The sequence below is a fragment of the Schistocerca piceifrons genome, chromosome 1, assembly GCF_021461385.2.
Source record: "Schistocerca piceifrons isolate TAMUIC-IGC-003096 chromosome 1, iqSchPice1.1, whole genome shotgun sequence".
NCBI lineage: Eukaryota > Metazoa > Arthropoda > Insecta > Orthoptera > Acrididae > Schistocerca > Schistocerca piceifrons.
In genome coordinates, this window is record NC_060138.1 from 1,174,540,209 (window position 1) to 1,174,546,774 (window position 6,566).

The 6,566-nt window shown below is 44.0% G+C and overlaps 1 non-coding gene across 1 annotated transcript; it reads right to left on the reverse strand.

Annotated features, from left to right (window-relative positions):
- Window positions 1-3,850: 3,850 nt before the first annotated feature.
- On the reverse strand, window positions 3,851-3,925 carry Trnas-cga. The gene has a single exon. It is a non-coding gene; the product is annotated as a tRNA-Ser (tRNA).
- Window positions 3,926-6,566: the final 2,641 nt, after the last annotated feature.

A 6,566-nucleotide genomic window follows, 5' to 3' on the forward strand; every position in this document is an offset into this window, starting at 1 on the left:
TATAGAGTTCTAGTTCGTTTTGCTGTACTTAACTAATAATTATTGATAAGAATTCTTAGCATTTCTCATATATACCGGTGTAGTTTTGTTAATGTTCATGGTTCTTCAAACCATGAAAGTTTAAGGACCCTCCTGTACTAGGCTAGTTAGTTAAGGAAGCAATGCAAAGGCTCTTTCAGAGCCAGTGTAGTTAGATTTCCAGTCTATTTAATTGCTTCAAACCGAGTTTAAGAAAGAAATACACACATCAGAAAACGTTTTGCATCATTTTGGTTCCCAGAACTCCTGAAGATAGACGTTCAAAAAGTTTTGCACAGTCTTCTCAAATTTTTTTATTTTTTGCAGGAAGAGAATCAAATTTTTTGTGAACATTGAGCCTACACATTGGACCTACTCAATGTAGCCTCCATCAGCTGTCACGCATCCTACCCAACATTCTTTCCATGATGTAAATGCACTATGGTAAAATTCTGGGGATTGACTTTTACAACATCGCTTGACACAGGAAATAAGGTCTTTCTCACTATCAAATGTTTTACCGCGCAGGTGGGCCTTCAGACGACCAAAGAGGTAAAAATCAGACGGAGTAAAGTCCGGACTGCAGGGAGGATGAGAGAGAATTTTTTAACCCATTTTCCTGATTACCTTCTGCATCATAAGGGCTGTATGGTGTTTAGGATTGTCATGGTGTAGTCTGATGAGCTGACCCCGAAGCTGTGGTCTGTGGGTCTTTATGGCACGTCGCAGCTTGTCCAGTTATAAACAGTAACGGTCCCAGTTAACTGTGGAGCCAGGTTCCAAAAAGTAAATGAAAATGACACCACACAGATCCCAGAAGAAAGAGGCCATCACCTTTCGGCCTGCTGTTCGTGAAAGTCTTGATTTCTTCTTCCGAGGAGAACGCGGATGAGGCCAGACCATGGATCGGGTTTTGCTCTCACGCTCTGATAAAAACAACCATGTTCAATCGTGGGTAATGACGCCGTCAAAACACTGTTTCCACTCTTCAGTGAAGGTTTTCATGAGACTCTCGCACACATTCTTCCTCATCGTTTTCATTTCTCTTGTCAATAATCTAGGCACCCAATTTGCACAGATTTTTCTGTACCCCAGTGACTGTACCAGTGATACCACACTACCAAATGACAAACGAGTCATTTCAGCAAGCTGTCGTGTCGTCAAACACCTGTCATTTTGGATGATTTGATCAATGGTCCCCTTAGTCACATCACTCACTGCCGTCGATGGTCTACCGCATCGTGGATTGTCCAGTAGAGAGAAACTACCTCCTTTAAACTTCTGCAACCACCGCTGGATATTGCTGCGATGCACTGTGTCCTCCTCATCAACAGGGAGCAACTTCCTGTGAATCGATGTGGCAAAGTCATCGCCGGTCTTGCAGAGGAACTCCATCACCGACCGTTGTCGCAACCTGACATCTACTTCACGGTCCATTATGGCTGACCTGTAAACAAAAGAAAATAATTTTATACACTAAATTATAGCTAAATGTTCCAAGTATGTTCACAAAACATTTCGTTCGCCTCCTGCAAAAAATAAAAAAAATTAGAGACGACTGTGCAAAACTTTTTGAACGCTCCTTGTATCACAGACACAGTCCCTTTGACTGTTCAGAGATGTCACTAAACCTGCCCCAAGAAGTAAACAAACGTTCATGAGCAGCGCGCAGGCCGGTGTGGCCGAGCGGTTCTAGGCGCTTCAGCCTGGAACCGCGCGACCGCTACGGTCGCAGGTTCGAATTTTGCCTCGGGCATGGATGTGTGTGATGCCATTAGGTTAGTTAGGTTTAAGTAGTTCTAAGTTCTAGGGGACTGATGGCTTCAAATGTTAAGTCCCATATTGCTCAGAGCCATTTGAACCATTTTTGAGTAGTGCCTCTTAGACGGAGGGGGTCCGACATCAGATCAGTTCCAGTCAGTCCACGAGGAAGGAGGTACACGGCTCGTGTTGTCTGTAGCTCAACCATGCCTAGACGGTCAATACCGCCGTTCGATCGCGTCCGCAACGTTACTTTGTGCCAGAGAGGCCTCTCAACAAGGGAAGCGTCCAGGCGTCTCGGAGTGAACCAAAGTGATGTTGTTCGGACATGGAAGAGATACAGAGAGACAGGAACTGTCGATGACATGCCTCACTCAGGCCGCCCATGGGCTGCTACTGCAGTGGATGACCGCCACCTAAGGATTATGGCTCGGAGGAACCCTGACAGCAATGCCAGCCTGTTGAATAACTCTTTTCGTGCAGCCGCAGGACGTCGTGTTACGTCTCAACCTGTGCGCAATAGGCTGCATGATGCGCAGCTTCACTCCCGACGTCCATGGCGAGGTCCATCTTTGCAGCCACGACTCCATGCAGGGCGGTGCAGATGGGCCAAACAACATGCCGCATGGACCGCTCAGGATTGGCATCACGTTCTCTTCACCGATGAGTGTCGCATATGCCTTTAGTCAGACTACCGTCGGAGACGTTTTTCTTAGAGGCAACCCGGTCAGGCTGAACGCCTTAGACACAGGGTCCAGCGAGTGCAGCAAGGTGGAGGTTCGCTGCTGGGGTGGCATTATGTGGGGCTGACGTTCGCCGCTGATGGTCATGCAAGGCGACTTAACGGCTCTACGATACGTGAATGCCATCCTCCGACCGATAGTGCAACCATCACGGATGACAATTCGCGTCTCCATCGTGCACATCTTGTGAATGACTTCCTTCGGAATGACGACATCGCTCATTTATGGAGGGCCGTTTATGGACAGCGTGACCCACCAACCACTCTGAGGGATCTACGCCGAATCGCCGTTGAGGAGTGGGAGAATCTGGACCAACAGTGCCTTGATGGACTTGTGAACAGTATGCCACCACGAATACAGACATGCATTCGTGCTACTGGGAAATAGAGCTACCGTTGTGTACAGCCGTTTGGACCACCACCTCTGAAGGTTTCGCTGTATGGTGGTACAACGTGCAACGTGTGGTTTTCACGATTAATAAAAAGGGCGGAAATGATGTTTATGTTGATCTCTATTCCAATTTTCTGTACAGGTTCAGGAAATCTCGGAACCGAGGTGATACAAAACTTTCTTTGGCGTGTGTATTTACTGCATTAGCTGTCCTAATGCAAGATAGTTAATGCACAGCCATAGAAACCCTGTACTAAGCAAAGAAGTTATAGAATATAATGATTAACAGACACCCTGATATAAGTCAGAACCGTTTCATGCTCTTCCCTGATCTTGCTACTAGTTTCATCTGTGCTGGTGATTGGTTCCGTAAACTATTACATTTAGTTTATTTAAGGTACGTGTTGTTGACAGGGATATGTTACTGTTTGCTGTCTCACTGGCCGTTTGTACTATATTTATCTGCAAGGTTAGGTTACTGCGTTGTAGTGTAAATGGGCATAAAGAAAGGTTGACTTCTCATGGTTGGGATTCACAGTTATATAATATTTTTTAAAAGACATCATAGTCGCCGTTGACTGTATGAAATATTTATTATTATTTATTGTAATAAAAGATATTTCATAGAGTCAACGGCGACTATGATGTCTTTTAAGAGATATAAAGGAAGAGTTCAGCATGTGTCAAGGAAGGTTCGGTTAGCCTTAGCACTGCCTTCTGCTTTACTATATTGATTGACACAAGAATGCCTAATTAGGCTGACCACCCATCTTCATACGTACACAACTTGCTTTTGTGCTGGGAGAACGTCTGTTCCTGACCCACCTGTTGGTTACGTTCTGCTGGAGTGTTTCGGAAGCGAATCCCAGTTTAGAATGATATTTTCACTCTGCAGCGGAGTGAGCGCTGATATGAAACTTCCTGGCAGATTAAACTGTGTGCCGGACCGAGACTTGAACTCGGGACCTTTGCCTTTCGAGGGCAAGTGCTCTACCATCTGAGCTACCCAAGCACGACTCACGACCCGTACTGCTTGGTTCGCAGGAGAGCTTCTGTGAAGTTTGGAAGTTAGGAGACGAGGTACTGGCGGAAGTAAAGCTGTGAGGACGGGGCGTGATTCGTGCTTGGGTAGCTCAGATGGTAGAGTACTTGCCCACAAAAGGCAAAGGTCCGGTACACAGTTTTAATCTGCCAGGAAGTTTCGAATCCCAGTTTAATTATTCTGTTTCCATTTCCTTATCTCACGGTCACAGCTTCTCAAAAATTCCTCGCAGAGATATAACGTTAGCATAGATTGCCGTTTAAGGTGCTTGGTGATACCGTTACATGTGCTGCATGCCGAACCCATCGACAACGTGCAGAGTCTCGTCCATACTATAGTTCAATTCTTTTATCTTGGCGGCTCGCGCATGCCCGCCTAGACGCGGGAGATAGCTGCTTTGCCAGTTGCACACGACGCACGCGCCAATAGAAGCAGCGCCATAGTATAGCATAGTTCGCAAGCTTACGTGTAGGGGGGAGCGCGCAGTTCATGAAGTAAAGCCACCACGGCCGCATTAACCCTTTCGCTGCTACAAAGACGTGCTCCCTGCATTCCGCGCTGTGCGCGATTTTGTCACTGCACTGCTCGCCTGTGCAGACACATCGTGTTCCGACTGCTTTGACACTCTTATCAATCGATTGCACAAAAACTATTTGGCCCAAAAATTAGATTTTTACCTATCTTCTTGACTGATACCTTCCCCCCATAAATGACTTAATTTTGTTTCGACGTTCAACGCAGTTATTATGCAGCATTAAATATAGGAAACCTTTGCACGAAATTTTGAAGAGTTTGCAGAGGTAAGAGTCCATAGAGTATACTTTCCGTATGGTCAATTCTAGTTTCCACAATTTTGAGAATGAAATGTGGACAAGATACCTAAATTTCATATAAAATTTACTGTATAACAATAGCTCATTTAAATACCACATAGGTGTCGTATGTAATATTGAGAAATATTCCGTCTTTCGCGACTGTAACAAAAGTTTTATTTACACTGAGCACGTTTGGCTTTGTTTTAAAGCACTTCAATCAATCAAAAGGAAGTAGATAAAATGCCGGCCGAAGTGGCCGTGCGGTTAAAGGCGCTACAGTCTCGAACCGCAAGGCCGCTACGGTCGCAGGTTCGAATCCTGCCTCGGGCATGGATGTTTGTGATGTCCTTAGGTTAGTTAGGTTTAACTAGTTCTAAGTTCTAGGGGACTAATGACCTCAGCAGTTGAGTCCCATAGTGCTCAGAGCCATTTGAACCATTTTTTTGAAGTAGATAAAATACATCAAACAAAACTGTGGACTTACAAAAACATTGGGACTTGAATATACCGTCTATCAGTGAAGTGCTCTGAGCTATGTCAAATATAATTTTTGTGTGTGGCACACACAAACATCATTTATTTGCTAAAACACTGATCTGCCAACACAAACGTTGAATATTGTGTTACCGCAGCACAAAACTACGAAAGGTGACTTGGCAATGGAGGAGACAAAATACTGTCCACTGAAGATGCTTCAAAAGAGAGAAACGCGTCTGGTCTAAATAAGTCCCTTATTACAGTTGCAGAAGAGGAATATATTTCAGTACCATTGGTAAAACTGCGACTGTGGGACAAAAACAAGAAAGAGAACATGAGTACCATTGTGTATGTGCCATACCTTTCCTTGGTTTAAGTGCTTTAAAATAAAGTCAAACGCGTCCGGTGTAAATAATACTTTTATTACAGTTGCGAAAGAAGGAATATTTCTCAATATTACATACGACACCTATGTCGTACTTAAATTAAATGAGATATTGTTATAGAGTAAATTTTATATGAAATTTAGGTATCTTGTCCACATTTCATTCTCAACATTGTGGCAACTAAAATCGACCATACGCAAAGTATACGCTATGGACTCCTGCCTCTGCAAACTCTTCAAAATTTCGTGCAATGGTTTACTACATTTAATGCTGCATAGTAACTGCGTTGAACATCGAAACAAAATTAAGTCATTTATGGGGGGAAGGTATCAGTCAAGAAGACGTGTAAAAATCAAATTTTTGGCCAAATAGTTTTTGTGAAATCGAATGATAAGTGCGTCAAAGCAGTGGGAACACCATGTGTCTGCACAGGCGAGCAGTGCAGTGATGACAAAATCGCGCACAACACGGAATGCGGGGAGCACGTGTCTGCAGCAGCGAAAGGGTTAATGAAGACACAAAGCACTAGAAATTTCAAAAAATTGCATTCAAACGAATATAATTCGTGAAGTAAGGCACTTCGATATTGTTTTTAAATAACGAAAATATTAAGCACCGCACAAGGTTTGAACTTTTTTTGTTTTTTTGTTCTTTAATCACATTTTGTTCGCTTTTGTTCGTTGTATCTGTTCGGGGCGGACATCGTAAGACATCCGTTTAAGTTCGTTGTTGATCCATTAACTCAGTTTTTTTATTACAGAGGGCAGCTAACCCTCTGACCGAACACGCTGAGCTACCATGCCAGCAAACTCAAAACCTTTCGCGTAGCAGCCCAACACCTTAACTGTTATGCTAACGCACCTCGTCTGACTACATGACGCCATGAGGACTATAACACGTCACGTAAAATGAAGACAAACACTGTTGGTATGAC